This window comes from Cavia porcellus, unplaced genomic scaffold (assembly GCF_034190915.1).
Source record: "Cavia porcellus strain 051 isolate PalLab524CR breed Dunkin Hartley unplaced genomic scaffold, mCavPor4.1 scaffold_7, whole genome shotgun sequence".
Lineage (NCBI taxonomy): Eukaryota > Metazoa > Chordata > Mammalia > Rodentia > Caviidae > Cavia > Cavia porcellus.
Genome location: NW_026947490.1, coordinates 59,794,198 through 59,810,867, shown reverse-complemented (window position 1 = coordinate 59,810,867; position 16,670 = coordinate 59,794,198).

Sequence of the window (16,670 nt, the reverse complement as noted above, 5' to 3'; positions counted from 1 at the left end):
TATGTTTTTTATAACGATTATTTCCTTTGTGCTAGTGTTACTCATGGTATCATAGGAGATTTTTAAAGCTGTGAGGTGCAGAAGAACTCAGATTCTCCAGAGAGGCCGTCCTGCATATGGTCACTCCTGCATATGAATGCTGAACACTTGAGATGTAATTAGTTCAAATTTAGGTGTACTGTAATTATGAAATGTACACTGGATCTCAAAGACTTATTCTTTTATACTCCAGTATTAAAAATATAAAATGCCTTATTAATAACTGAATCTTTGTGCAAATGTGAATATTATATAATGACAAACACTCTTGGAAGACATAAATAATTTACCTTTTGTCTATCTTTTAAAAAACATTTCCTTCTCCAATAAATCTAAATTATTTTCTGATTTGAGAAATCATATTGCTGAGTAAACAAAGTGCTATTATTTCAAGGGATCCTGTGACATATGGTTTTAATTTTTGCATTTCTTTTTTATTAGTGTGTCTTTATTAGTACATCTATAGTACCTAATGATTAAATTTATTGTGGAGTACTTGTACATGTGCGTAACACATTTTAGTTCCTTTCTGTCCCCCTCCTTGCTCACTCCTTCTGCTACCTCTACCTCTGTTCGCCTTCCCATTTGCAAAAGGTCTGTTTCCATTTCCTCCCTATAATTCTCTCCTTTTAAAAATTCCACTTCCTTCTCTTCCCTCCATCTCTTGTTCCACTGATAGCTACATGCACTACACAATTTTATCAGCTTTAGAATTTAATTTTATAACTGAATCACCCTGGAGCTTCAGCATCAAAGAAATACAAAGCTTCTTTTACTAAACTGTAAACAAACCACTTAAGAATCTCTGCTGAGTGTGGTGGTACGCGGCTGTCACCCATCGCTGTGGAAAGGTGAGGCAGAAGGACAGCACATTCAAGACCAGCCAGCGGGACTCAGTGAGACCCTGTCTCAAACAAAAACAAAAATAAAAACAAGGGCTGAGTAAATAGTTCATGGCAAATGTCCTGGGTTCAGTCCACAGTTCTGCAAAAATCTAAAAATAGAATTTCTGCTGCTGTTCATAATGATTAAATATTTTCTCTGGAGAGAAAGGAGAAGTCGGCTCTAAGGTTAACAGTGGTCTTTATCTGAGACCACTCACTGTCCATTTTACTGTGCTCTCTAAGTTTTGCCTTAGTTACTAACTAAGGCTCCACTTGGAGTGCCTGATGTTAACACTCTGGATAAGCACCTTAAAAATACACCACAAACCCTACAATGTAGCAGTTCTAGACTTCATTTCCATTTCCTAAAATATACATTATTTTTATCCTAAGAAATCAAACAGCCGGGGATACAGGTCAGCGGCTCAATGTCTGTCTAGTCAGTGTGAGGTCATGAGTTCAATTCTCGGTACCAACCCACCTTCCAAAAAAACAAACCAAAATAACAAATCACACAATTACTTGCACACAGTAAAACAACAAATAGCCTCAGAAATTCGTGACACCTCCAACAATCTCCAGAGCAACTGGAAAGTTCTCGCTCTAAGCCAGTGTTTAATAGAGGTTTACTTCTGTGGTAGCCTTGCTCAAGACACACTTTGTCAGACACAATTTTTTTTTTCCAGTCAGGGTCTCACTGTGTAGTTCAGGCTGGCCTTGAACTCGTGGCAGTTCTCCTGCCTCAGCCTCCCAAGTGCTGGAATTACAGGCATGTGGCATCATGCTTTGCTCTGACATACAAAAATTTAAGGGTTATGAAACAGTCCAATTTTGTGTTTAATTCTTCCATAATATGCCCTGACTCTTTAATCTCTAAATTTTAAAATTTTCACCTCTGAAAACTTCTCAGGTGAAGGAAGGAGGAAGGGAAGGGGGGTGGGGGGGGAAAGAGAGAGAGAGACAGAGAGAGAGAGAGAGAGAGAGAGAGAGAGAGAGAGAGAGAGAGAGAGAAAGAGATTGATTTTCTGTGGTTCACTTGGATACTCCTTAGCTTCTACTTTCAAAATATACTTTTTGATTCTTCCTTTGCTATTTGATTCATGGTTGATAAACCTCACTAGTTCATTGCATGTGTTCTTACCTTACCTCCAAAGCTGTACCTTCTCTAACGCAGGGTCTGACTCTTCATCACTACTCTTAATGACCTCCAAGTAGCTGTGCCCTCTGCTGATCCCAAAATAAGCCAGCCAGTTAGAGAACCTCCAAAAAGAGGAGAGCATTGTTTATTGTTTATAGGTGTAGAATATTAATCAAATAACGCAACACAGAAATCCTTACTGGTGCCAATGAGTGATGCCATTGAAATTGCTCTGGAGAGAATATCCAGACTGTGTACGGACCACTCTTCCCAAGAGCATTGCTTTGTGCCAGAAACTGCTAGTGAATACACCTATATTTAATGAATTGGAAATGAAGGCTGGAAAGATCAAAATGTTTCACAGAGCAAGTAACCTGGAATGGGCTTCGCACATTGTTTCCTCTCAGCCTCAATCACATTCTTTCCCTTTATCACCTATGGATACGTTGAATCACATAAATATGTATTCTTGAAAAATGTCTTCAGAATCAGTATGACTAGAGTTCTTGGACACTGCATTCACAGGCCTGGAGTCGAGGTCAGGAGGTGATTTTTCCCTACTTCACAATAACCCTGTCCACATGCACGTGATGACATCATGAATGTCTTCCAGCACCACGCTCTGGTTTGAATTTGTTTTCATTTAAGGCCAATATTAGGTCAAATTTCCAATCTTTAGACTTTCCATTTTTAGTAATAAAGACCAAATTTTACAATGTCTGCTTTGTTCAAAGTTCTTCTCTGAAGTGACCTACTACCTAGCACATCTGGGAAACTAAAAGTCGTTAAACCCACTGATTAAACAAAAATCTGACAGAGTTTTTAATTTATTGGTTTGGGCTCTTTAAAACTATTTAAATAAATTGTTAAGTTTTAGTAAAAGTCTCAGTAGAAGTACAAATAAAAATACTTTCATATCAAAGTCCCCCAAAAAGAAGGTTGATGAACTTTGGGGTATTTTCCAAAGAAACAAAGTAGTGTGAGTACATTGATAAATTAAGTTGTAATAGGTTGAGTGTCCTTCACATAACCATAAGCATTTTAGTAGCTGTCTTGGTTACTTTTCTCTGGTTGCTCAGACAAAATACCTGAAGTTCAAAACTAAGGAAGGAAATGTTTATTTAACTCACAGTTTGTGGAGGTTTCAGTCCATTTTCAGTTAACTCCAAGGCAAGGTGGCACAGCAGGAGACAGAAAAAGCAACAAGAGCAAATGGGAAGAGCAAGCCTCTTTTCTTCCCTTATATTGTAAGCAGGCTGCCTGCCCCCTAGGAAGGGTGGAGCCCTCCTGTTGCCCAGCTCAGGGTGTTTACAAAGTGAGGACCCTGGTCCCCTGTTGAACTAAACTTCTAAACATCTCAGGTTGACACAATGTATCAACCATTACAGCAGCTCAACAACTTTAAAGTCACCATGTTGCAATAGCATGATGTAAGCTGTGTGCATACATTTCTATAAAGTGATTACTGTCTGATTATAATATTTTGCTATTAAAGATTTTTAGAAGATTTTTAGAAACTGAGTTGTAGAAACAACCATAAGAACATACAAATCTGGAGAAAATATCTCTGCTACTTCTAATTTTAAATTCTTTGGTTTCACAGATGAAAAAAATAAAATCCCTAATATGTGGGCAAATTCAGTTCTTCTTTAGTGGATGTCTTTTGCTGCCACCACCAAACTCCTGTAGATATCAAACTCCAGATTGTTTCTCAGAGTGGACTCACACCAAGAACTTTCCACAGTGCAGCCAGGCCATCAGCCTCGGGCTGGGGCAGCATACTTGGTCTCTAATTTTGTGAGGCTTCCAAATATTAGGACTGATTAGCTTCTGGGACTGTCTGGGACTGAGTAGCTACTGGTTTCTCTGTCTCTGCAGCCTGAAGACAGTCATGGTGGGACCATCAGCTTTCTTCTGCTTCTGTGAATAATCTCACCCTCCGCCCATCACTGTCACACACTCATGGTACTGGTTCCCGTCCTTTGGAACTCTGCTAATTCAACCTCCACCTCGTGTCATATGCTTTTAGAAAATATACCAATTTTAAGGACAGACCTCAGATTTTTAAAAGTAGTTCACTTACATCTATTAGAAAGTAGGAGTCAGTACATGTTTTCTAAATGAAATCAAGTTATTATAATTTCTTATAAACACATAGGCAAATTTACACAGTGAGTTCACCTTTTCATAATGTTTACTGCTTAATTAAAATTATTTCTGACCATTATAACACTACTAGAACTCTATAAATATTTTTGACATTGAAAAATAAAATAAAAATAAAACATTTAACAAAAACTTGTTGTATGGAACATTAAACGAAAGTAAGCAGTTACTACCATGTCCATCTAAAATTTAATATCATCCAGTGGCTTTACTGGCCCCTTAGGAATTAATGGTGGTTCTAAAAATAAATTTGATTGTTTCTTTTCCTTGGCCTCCATTTTAGGTCTTAAATGGCATTTCTGGCTTCATATTCATCTTTTTCTCCGAGCAAACTTGTGTAATATCCTGGAATTGCTTTGGAGAAATTCCCCGGGTACTGAAATTTACTGTGTTTTCTTCTGAAGAGGAGAAATCTGGGTTATCTAGAGCACCACCACTCTGCGACAGAATGGCCCTGATTGTCCTTTGGAAAGCCCTTTGACACAGTACGAACTCCTATGAGGAAGATGACCCTGGGCGTTGTAGAAACAATGTATCTGCAAAGCCACATAAACTGACAGAAGCTGCTAACCGAACAGATCATACGCCCAGACACTGCCACCGCACACAGTGACAAATAAGGTGACACTTGGATTGTGCACAGGGCTTGGACAGTCTGCTTTATGTACCACAAGTTTACCCCTGCAAATGGGTGCCTTGTACCTTCTCACATAATTTAGAATAGTTTCCTGAGGCTGGTGAAACAGAACTTGTTTCCTATGTGGAGATGTCTACATTCTTAAAAGTCCAGCTTTGAGCACTACCAGGCTACTGTTTACTTCAAAAGATCACATACTAAGTCTTGGTAAGCTTATTAAACTGTAAAGAGCTCTGCACAATGTTTTGGAAGTGCATGAATTCTTACAGTGATGAAATTTGTACGTACACTTCAAAGGTAAAACAGTATCGTCTGATATTTTCAAAAATGAGCTATTTTTAGAAATACTAAAGAGTTCGTTCCCATGTTAATAATTTGTTTAAATCTTACTTCATTTTTCTCATCTAGAAAATGAGATAATAAAAGAATGTTAATTGTAAGACTGTAAAGGCTGGTTAATACCATTAACACTTAGAACAGTGTCTGGCAAAATTCAAGCCTTGAGTGATTTTTAGTTATTATTCTTGCTTCTCCTATTTTGTCTTTTATTGCTACTAATTACTGGTGACTCAAATCTGAAGGCAGTTCACTGAAAATACCAAGTTTAAATTGCTCCATGTTTGAAAGTGAAAAATGCTTGAAAGTGCACATACACATCCTACCTGCATGCAGACATTTAGATGTTTTCTTGTTAACTGATGGAATTCTAGGAGTTCCACTGAGCCATGTCCTGGTGTTACAGAGCAGATGGCAGCAAAGCTATTTCAGCGTCTGCACCATGTAGCTTAGGAAATAGCATCTGCCATTTTTCTGGGCTTCTAAATCCAAGGAGCCACACTGCTATGAAATACTAGCAGTAAGTAAAGACTTTCCTTCTGGCCCGGGGTAGCTCATCAGAAGTGAAGAATGCACCAGTCACATTGTTATCTACAGCAGGCACATTCAGTCAGCCCCTTTCACCCAGGGAGCCTGGTCTTTCATTCCCTATCATATGTGAAAGCCTCATGATGGGGCAGGGGCTCAGGGGGCTGAGACTAGGACAGAACAATGCCGAGCCATGCTACTTTCCACCCCCTTCCAGATCTCACTATAAGCGGTGTTATTGTCTGCGATCTCAGAAACTTCCTTTGTTTTTCCTCTCCCTGGGACACTACCAAAGCCACTGCTATCATCTCCCCTTTGCCAAGCTAGTGTAACCTTGAGGAATGATCTGGAACAACAGTGCTGTCTAGGGATCGTGATTCTTCTTTAGTTACCCCTGTTGTAAAATACCTTCAGTCCGCTGTGAACCATGGCCTTAGGACACATGTGAATCTGAAGTAATTTTTTGCTTGTTCTGTGCAATGGCAGTCATCCTTGTTGGTCTTTTCTTCCGCAATACAAAAACCTACTGAGTATTTAATCACTGAGTTTCCAGATCAATATTATCAATCAACTAGAATGAAAATAAAGCTCTTGGGTTCTTTGCCATAAGCTCAACATTTCTTGAAGAAATGTCTTTCCTTTTTCCTCCTGTTTTGTTGGCTTGCTAAGTTTCCTCAGGAGGCAATTTTTGTCTTAAACATACCTGAAATTTAAGTTCTTTTTTGGACTTGCAGTCAATGTGATCTCTCTCTCCTTATATCCGTTATCTTTTCTTCCCCTGAGAGCTGCTTAGCTTCCTCCTTTCCCTTCTCACTTGAGATGGCACTATCATTTTTGTACATTAGAGTCTTGAGTTGTGCTGTGAACTGCTAGCGGGAGCCTATGATTTCTTTCCCTCCACTTTCAAGGCCCACTCGAAGGCTTATCTACATAGCCCTCATGGTGGGTTTGTGAGACCTGTGGATCTTGGCTGAGGTCGGGCCTGTTTCAGTGCCTGCACCTGTGCCAGTGGAGCAGCTTCCTGTGTGGTCCAGGGTGGTACCAGGCAGCATCAGTTCTGTGAGTCTATGGGGTACTACCTTGGGTGGGGGGACCACACATGCTCAGTGACAGCTTCACAAAGAACCAGTTTGCTAATATTTTCCTGATAATCCCTGAATCTATTTTTTATAATAAGATTGGCCTACGTGTTTGTCAACTTTGTATCACTATGAAGAATACCCAAGACAATCAGCTGATAAAAATGGAAAGATAATGTTGCCTCATCACTGTGGAAGCTCAGGTCGCAGCCCCGTGACCCTGTTGTTTTGGGCTTATGGTGAGGGGTGCAGCACAGCACAGAGTATATTGTGTAGCAAACCCTTTCTCCCATGTCCGGGATGTGAAGAAAAGAAGAGAAAAAGAAAAGAAGAAAGAGAAAGAGACTGGGGTCTCACACTACCCGTCAAGGGCAGGCCCACAGAGACCGAAAGATCTCTATGGGGTGTCACCCTTAAAGTTTCACCACTGCCCAGCAGCCCTAAGCTGGGGGCCACGTCTTCAAAGGTCTGCCACATTCAAACTGTAGTAGCCCGTTAGTTTATTTTCTGTAAGCCAAACTATCTGTTTTATTCTATGAAAATTATTCTTGGTTTATAAAATATCAGTCAATATCCTCTTTCTAGTGTTAGATGTATGAAAATGTATATATTGATAGGTGACATTTACAACCCTAAAATGTTACACTTCCCTTCTCAAAGTCTAGCTATGATATTTTCTTTGTGGGAAGACTTTAAACTACTAATTCAATTTCTCTAGTGGTTATAGCATTCATTGTCTATTTTTTCTTGTCACTGATATTCTTTTAGGAGTTTTTCCACTTCATTTAGCTTTCAAATGAAATAGAAAAATGTATTCCATAATATTGGAGGCAGATAATTAAAAAAATATTCTCCAAGTTTTCGAGGTTCCATGTGTCTTGGACTTGTGACATGGTTTGGGCAGCAGGAGAGTAGGTTTGGCCTATAATGTGAGCAAAAGTTTGAAAACCACTTACATATTTCTGTAAGCTTTCTTGGCTCCTGCCACTGCCAAGCAAACATTGTCTCTGGCCTGCTAGAGAGATTTGACAAACTTTTGGAGAATAGTTGAGCCCTCTTAACTTAGGTTGGCACTGGAGTTAAGCTAGATTCTAACCAACCCCTCAGGAGAGCCATGAGCAAACCCAGCTGAGTACAGGTCACAGGAATAGCACTGCCCGTTATCCAGCAGACTTGTAAGTGGTTGTATAGAGAGGAAATGAAAAACAGTAATATTCTCATTAAAAAAACTTTATGCATTTATAATTAGAATTATCAAAGCATGCGTTCCATTTTTTTTTTTTTTGCTTAATTCTATTCTGAAAATTTTGTTTTCCCAAACTGTTTTCTACATTCCTTTGTCTACTCTACTTATTTTGTGTCTTTATTAGTTGTGGTCTTTTACTTTTCCTGAGTTTATTCTGGTATTTTGTTCACATTTAAATAAAAATACATTTCAGTCATTCTAGTAACTTAAGCATGAATTAAAATGGATACAGTTTTAGCTGTCCCCGACAAGTTCAATATACAACAGCACCTTGGTTCTCAAACTTAATTTGTTGCACAATTCTGGGGAAGATGGTTTCAGTCACATTCATTTCCTGACATGGAGTTCACGAAAAGAAGCAAAATTTTGTTGAATATTTCTGGTAGCTAACTGAATTGGTGGTGAAAAGAAGTGTTTGTGAACCAATGTATTACTGTATGGCATTTTTTCTATTAATTTCTAATTATTATTCTGAAATTTCTTTGATTTTTTTTCTTTGAACACATTATTCTGATGCACAATTATTTTCTTAATGACTTTTCACAAGTCATTTGTTTTATTTTAAGTACATTGTAAACTCTGTGTAATACAAGTTTTTGGAAGATGTTGACACTTTCCTAAGGACTATCAGTTTAGGTAATATCCAATTCCTCTTGAGAAATGTATTTTCTAGCTATGTAGTACAAGGTTTTTCAGACATTAATCAGATTTGTTTCTAATTAGATTTAACGAATATCCTCTAGTTTTACAATCTGTAAGAGGAATGGTGTTCCTCTCCTAGTATGGAAGTAACTTGTTAATTCCTTCTTTTATGCATCTTAGTTATTACTTTAGATATTTGGAAGTTACCTTGTTTTATACATTTGCTTCCTCTTTTAACTAAAAATGTATGATGGATTGTATAGTGTACCCCAAAGCTCTAATATTGGCTTTTGAAGCATAGTCTAGTAAATATTACAGATGTCCAGTTTCTTTTTGGTAGCATTTCCTGAATGCAACTTTGCTCCACTTTTAAAGCTCTTATCTCTAGTTTTGAAGTTTTTATGTTTCCATTATTTATTCTGGGTCTCTCTAGGCTTGTTTACTTTGTAAATGTCTCTAAGTGCTTTGAGCTGAGTTTAATCCAGTGACTGTTTTCTCTGTGCCCCACTTTTTCTTCACTGCCTCTTTCTTTTAGATGGTTAGTTAGTAATACAACCATGGTTTGATTCCCTTATTTTCCAACCATCAGTTCAAAGGACATACTGAGTAAAGCTTTACAATATTGTATAAATTGACATTGGAAATCATAAATTGTACTTTAATCATCCTACTTTACTCACTTGTCTTCATAGTTCAGTGTATTCCAGCGAAGCCTAATGCTCTTCAGTACCTCTTAGATCATCCTTTGAAATAAGACCTTCTAGACCTTGCTCTCCAACTCCATAGGCTCGCGTGTTTTGTTTTCCTGAATTTTGGAGCTCTTGTCTTTTAGTTTGACCTCATTACCACTCGGTATTCTTCAGACTAAAAATATTTGCTCCATTTATTCTGCCTTCTGTTTATTTATAACCAGTGTTGTGCTTGTTATATCTTCTTGCATCTCAAAAGCTGGTTTTTTGGGTCCTTTCTGATGTATAAAAATGGTTGTAATTATTTTTGTTACAAACTCCATTCTGAGGAAAAAAATTTTGTTGGGCGATAGATAAGTCTAAATTGATATTTCTTTTATCTCAGCTCTTTGGAAGAATCATTTCATTACAATCTTGCTTTTATCATTATTATTAGAAAATATGTATTCATTTAGGTATAGTTTCTTTTATTGAGTTAAAATTCTCAGGCAACTTTTGAGATTCCGAAATTTTCTTCCAAAACCTGGACATTTTGATTTTGATTTTTTTTTATTAGCTTTGCCTGCCTTGTACTTCCAGTATCTAAAGATTTTTAAAATTTTTATAATATTTCTCCCCCAGTACTTTTCTTTGCAAACTCCAATTTGACTTGTGTGCTATGTGTATCAAAATGCCCATGGAGTTTTTAATTTCTTTACTGTGTTTCACAGAAAGTGTCAGTTTCTGAGTAGAATCCCATGCTGTTTTTGCAGCTTACAGTAACTGGGTTTTTCCTGGGGCTAGCACTACTGGACTTGTCTGTTGTTTCTCCCCAGCTGGTGATGCTCTCTGGACCCAATGTGTGTTAGCTCCCGGGGCGCTGGAGTGAGCCTACCGGATCGCCATGTCCTTTTCTCTGTGTTGTGCTGTTTTCCAGTTTCTCTGTAGTTTCTACTTTTCCTGCACCTCTCTCTAATTCCTTGAAATCTACTCCTTTTTCCTCCTCACCAAATTTTTTTTCCAGGTATCGATTCTAGGTCTCAGAAATGCTGTATTTTGCTGCTAGTGTTACTCTGCTATTTTGCTTTAAGTAGATGGTATCTATTAATATTACTACATTAGAAATTAAACCTGAAAGATTTAAAATACAAATCTGCACATATATTCTAATAGCAATTAGCACTATGCCCCATTCATCAGTAGAACTGTGGCATTGTGACCTATCACACTTCTGAAAAAACTCCACTAATCACTTAGAGGAGAATGAAAGTAAAACCAGAAAAGAACAATTCGTATTATCTGGCTATTTGGAGCCCTTGGAAAAATCTCGAGCTGCAACAGTTCTCAGACTACAGTTTAGAATCATAATTTTAAACCATATATAAAATTCATGGGTGTCAAAGGATAAAGGAACCCTTATGAGGAAATGGGTCTCAATACTCCATCTCCATTACTTCTTGCTTTTTTCTTTCTCGCCTTAAAAAGTTTAAACTTCACAATTTTGTTTATAAAAAATATTTTGTTGTGCATTTATTTCCTACCTCATGCCATTCTATACTCCTTGGATTTAGTGTGGACCGAGAATTATACTATATTTACATGAACACTTAGATCACTTCAGGCAATCACTTTTCATATAAATTGATGATAGTTATGCAAGGACTAATAAAATGAATCTGAAGCTACTAGGGCTGTAAAAAGAGATCCTCTTATTGGAATAAAAATAGTTTTTAGTCCAAAGTAATGTAAAGCCCATGTCTTTAGAATGCACAAACAATTCTGTTGAGAATATTTAAATTAATATAGACATAAATTTTGTTAATATAAAAATTCATCTCCCTGAAGAATCTTAATAAAAGCAATGCTTTCTTAGAAAAAAAATGTAATAAAGATTGCTAACTGAGTCAAAGTTAGTAATACTAATAAAAATGTAGAAAAATCAATAATTAAATTCATGTGAATGGCAAAAATGGAACATATAAAATACTATTGTAATATTTTTCTACAGTATGAAAAAGTATATTTTAGAGGCAGATGAGGACACGGAACTTCTTCTCAAGGAACAATTTATACAAGTTAGTTGCTTTTGGATTTTTGTTTATATTCTAATAAATGAAAACTTTCTTTTCAGATTTTTTTTTTCAGATTGCAAATGTGCTAGCTTGGCCCTCAGTATTAAGACTTGTCCTAAGGAATTTGAAAACTGATGATGAATACCTATATTCAGTCAGTTGTCATTAGAGAAATGGATATAATGCAAGTTGTGTATAATGCAGCCTCCAAGACCGGCTTATGACGGCTGCCCACAGAGTAAAGTGCAGAAGAGTGCAAAAGGGCTGTCTGTGCACTGCAGACCCTAAGGAGCCTCAAAAGGGCTGGAGCTCACAGCTTTGCCCTGTGCGTGCGAGTCTGTATCAGAAGGCTGAGAGTCCCCAATAGGTCAGCAAACCTTTTGGACAAAAAGCAGCAAGCCTGCCCTCTTCATTTTCTTTTTTATACTATTCAGGTGACAGATCTACCTGGGGAGGATCTTCTGTCTTCAGTAAATCCGCTCAGCCACACCCAGAACTTTGCTGATCCGATTCAGCTGGGCATTCCTTACTCAAGTGGACACATGGGTTAGCTGTCCCCATATTTACTTGCTTTTTATTTTTCTCTTTAAGTTTTATTAGTACATGTTTGCAGTGGTTACTTGCATTCATCATGGGGAGTTGATACATTATAGTTCTTTTTTATTCCCCTTCCCATATCCTTTTCCACCCCAATCTTGTTCTAATTCCATTTTGCAAAACTTCTTTCTGTTTTCTATTTTCAGTCTCTTATTTGCTTTTTAGTTTATTTTTATTTTGTGCTTCTTACATAAGAGAAACCATGCAATATTTACTCTTAAATGTCTGATTTATTTCATTTAAACTTTATGGTTTTAAGGTGCATTCATTTTCCTACATAAGACTCAAAATTACCTTTTGCATGACAAAATAGGAAAAAAACACATATACAATTTGTTGACTCAGCAAAATTTTTGTAAGATAGATGAAAAATAAAACTTGAAAATTAGAAGAATCCAAAAACAATGAAATGAGCCATTCAGAGAGCAGCATCTTCTGGGCATGGTGAAACCCACCGACCAAAGCTCTGATAGGTAGGAAGTAACCCAGTACCAGTGTACTGCACCTCAGCAGCACTCAGTTGCTTTCCCTATCAGGGCCTTGCAAAAGCTTGCCCATTCTTCCTGCAAAGGTTTGAGTGTTTATGTGCTTCTTTGGCAGGGAGCATTCCTAGAAGAACAGGAATCCTTCCTTTACTTTCCTGTCTTACAGTGTTACCATGCTCAAGATCAGTTCAGATAATCTTTTGATATTTATATCAAATGCCTAACTTCCTCCAAATGAGAGAAATAAAGAGGATCATTGACTTTATCAACTAGAAATGCCTATAGAATACCTACTAGGTGACAAATACATGCCTCATGATGGACATAAATGACAAAATCCCTGTACACCTGAGGTCATAGCTTACAAAGCTCTCTCCACATATCAAGACACTCAAAAGAATAAGCACACATTTGTGCAAGATTTTCACAATTTAAAGGTAGTGATATGAGATAAAGATTTTCACAATTTAAAGGTAGTGATATGAGATAAAGGACTTCATTTCTAGGGACCTCAAAGGGTCTGGGGCACTTTTCACATGTGAAAAGTGACCACGTATTGGTCCCATGTGTTGATGCCCTGACCCATACAGTGCCTTGTCACAGGGCTCCTTAAAATGACCCGTGTGAGGTGCTTCATATGCAGACATGAGCCAGAAAGCCTATGCCAGCCTTCTTGCTTTGGTTTTTGGTGGTGCTGGGGATGTCATCCAGGGGTACCCTACCTAGCCCCCACCCCGCTACCTTCCAGGCTCTATTTTTTTTGAGACTTAGCTGCCAGCTCTTATTCAGAGAGCACATAATATCAGATCTGTACTCCAGAATCATGGGGAACCTAAGTGGTAATAATCAGCAGAAGCTTTGGAAAGCACGTGTCTCTCTGGCTCGCCAAGGTCCCACCATTCCCTAGTGCTCTCTACTCCTTGGTTGGGGGCTCCTGCTTCTTTCTGAGCACTGCGGGGCATTGACTGTCACTTGCATTCTGAATCTCTCTAGTTTTCCTGATGGTATCCTGTCTTGTGACCCACACGCAAGCCCCAGCTGGCACTTTTCATAGCTCATGTGGCTGTGGGTCACCCACACAGAACTGCTTGCTATGACCCTGCCCCTCACTGTGTAACTCAGCCCACAGTTTCCAGCATCTGGCAGGTACAAATGCAGCCCTGTTCTGGTGGGCCCCTTCCAGGGCCAAAAGCAAAAACCATGGCTGACAGCCATCACATCCTAACCCTTCCTGCACCCCTTGTTTATGGTTTTATGGTCTGGATCTTAAATGTTCCATAAAGCCCCACGCGTGGAGGGCTTGGCTGACAAGCCCTGGCACTGAGGAGAAGGCCATGAACCCTTTAGGATGAGTAGCCTAATGGTAGGAAGTTGGCTCATGTAGGTGCCCTTGAATGGGGCATGAGGATCCTGGCCAGCTTCCTTTGCCACGTTTCAGCTACAAAATACCCAGTCTGGGTATTGAATACAATGAAATATTATCAGGGATGGGCCCCATAGCCAGCTTCTGGGGAAAGAACCTCTTTCAAACCTATCAAGTGTTGAGCACCATTGTTGAAGGTGGCTTTGCTCATTTCCTACTGGCAGAATATCTTGCTACTGAGACATGGGTCACTATTAAGATACTATAAAAGATGAAACTGGAACTTGGTTTCATTACTGCTGAGGTGGAGCTCTTAAAGAAGTTACAGTACCCAAAAGCCAGTCCAACTACTGGAGGTCTTTGAGACCTGATGGAAAAACACAAGCGTTTGGGAATTCCAGGCAACGTGTCAGGGCCCACAGGCATGCTGAGGAGGTAGCACAGAGGAGGCTGCACAGAGACTATTTCTTCAGATTGCAGGTGCCATGCAGCATTTCCATGGCCAAGGTTTTATCCAGAGACCTCAAATCACACCCGACTTCCTATTGGACCCCTGAAGAAATGTCAAGATTACCAACACTGGATTGGCGAAGAAGTTTGTTCCCAAGCAGAATGTGATCTCCCATGTGTCTGCACAGCACCCTGTGTTACCCCCAAATGATTCTCTGTTAACTATTTGAGGTGTGACTCACAGCCTTTCTAGAGGAAGGGCAGGCTGCTGGTGCAGCACATGTGGGAGGGAAGGTACTCCTGTCCTCATCTTCTGCCTGATACATTGTAAACCGAAAGCTTCTCACTCACAATCCCCCAACCAAGCCAGCACTAAAGCAGGTAGGTATTCATGGATGTACCTTCTAATCCTCCTGAGCTGCTCCTCAAGCAACCACAGTAGTCCTGGATAGCGTAACTAGAGAGTCACAGAATCGCAGAAAACCTGAGGCTCAGGAATTATGACCAGCAGATGGTCATGTTTTGCTCCTGGAATACCAGACCCGCAAGGAGGTTAAGCATAAAATTCACGGCTGCCTGTGAACCAGAAGGTGGTGCCATCATCCTCCCCAGATTCTGCACCCTCAATTCTCCTCATAAGAAGGGCCGGTGAGCGCGCTGCTGACCACTGACCCCTTCGCTGCAATGATGGCCCTAGGACAGCAGGGTGGCAGAGGCTCCCCATCTTCCATTTCCATCTGAGGGATCCTCCCACCCCCAAAAGCGCCTTGCCCAGCCCCGAAGCAAGCACACCATGCTCTGCCTGCAGTGGAAGGCAGATCTGGAAGGTGGTGAAAAAAGAGGAGAGCAGGCTGCCTGCCTGCCTGCCTGCCTGCCTGGAAGAGACCCTGTGGTCAGCCAAACAGGGAAGGCTCAATTAGATTAATGGACAGCAGAGAAACAGATAACCCTGAGATGGGGTGGGGTGTGTGTGTGTTCTCACGCTGCTTCCTGTGCGTTTCCTGCCTTGATTGTGGCATTTTTCAATTGCCATGTCCTAACTTTAGGAGGGGAGTCCCAAAGTCAAAAGGAACAGTTTCAGATGGACAGAGGGAGCAGGCCTGGAGATCTGCCACAGAGGAGGGTGATGATCACTGCCCTTGCTAATGTCTGCTATGCTGTAAGTAAGTAACCATTTCCCGCATTTCAGTGCAGATCTTTGCGCAGATGCCTGGTTTTGGATGGGCGTGGAATTCCTGGTCAGGAGGCAGCCAGGCCAGGTCAGGCCAGGCGCTTTCCCGGTCGTATGAGGGCGCCAGACAGCACCACGTGGCATGTGCTGGGCCACCAGTGCAGTCGCTTCCGTCTGCCACAGAGGAAACGAATCCACGTGCCGCGAGCTCCTCCATCCTGGAGCCGCCCGAAGTCCGCGAGGGCCTGGAGAGGGAGGAGCACGGGATGCGCGCGTTCTGGCCGGACTGGCTGCCCCGGGCTCCAGCGCGACCACGCTGCCCGCGGAGCTTCTCGCCGGCCGCTGCTCCTTGGGGCCTGGAGACGCCGCCGCTGCCGGCCAGCCGGGCCGCGAGGGCCACAGCGCCCACCGAGGGGACGCGGGCGCCGCTATTCCAACTCCGCGGAGCCCGCACCGAGCTGCGCCCCGGCCTCGGCCCGGCTCCTGCTCCGCGGGCTCAGCGCAGGGGAAACCGCAGCCACCGCGAAGCCGAGCCTCGGAGCGCACACTCACCGCCAGAGCCTGAGTCCCGCGCCCGACTGAGGGACAGACTGACGTACCGACGCGCCCGACGCTCCGGAGCACGGCGGCGCATGCGCGAACGGGAGGGAGGCGGAGCGATGGCTGAGCAATCAGAGACCAGAATCAGTGTCCCGCTGCAGAATTCGGAAAGGTGGCTTCAGGATTCCTGTGTGCTAGGGAAGTAGACCCGCCCTGAGCTGCGTGAATCTCAGCGGACAGAAAACAGAGTGCATAAAGTAATAAAGAAGTCAACCCTCGAGTTGTTTTTGGATGGATTCATAGCACTGTGGTTTCGACTTTTCAAAAATCGTTTTGTGGCAAAAATTTGCTGTCTTATTCCTCTAAAACCTACAGCCAAACCGAATATATATTTTCTTTTTTCTTTTCTTTTGAAATGGGGGTCTCGCTACATATTTTAGGCTAGACTTGTGAACTTGTGGCTTGCCATCCACTTCCTGCCGCAGCCTCCCATTGTTGGGATCATAGACTTGCACCAGCATGCCTGGCTCAGAATAGCCTTTAACGAGGCATTTGTGTTCTTCCTGTAACCAAACGGCATGAAAATTACAAAGAGAATTAGAAGAAAGTAATTTTTGCGTATACTAGCA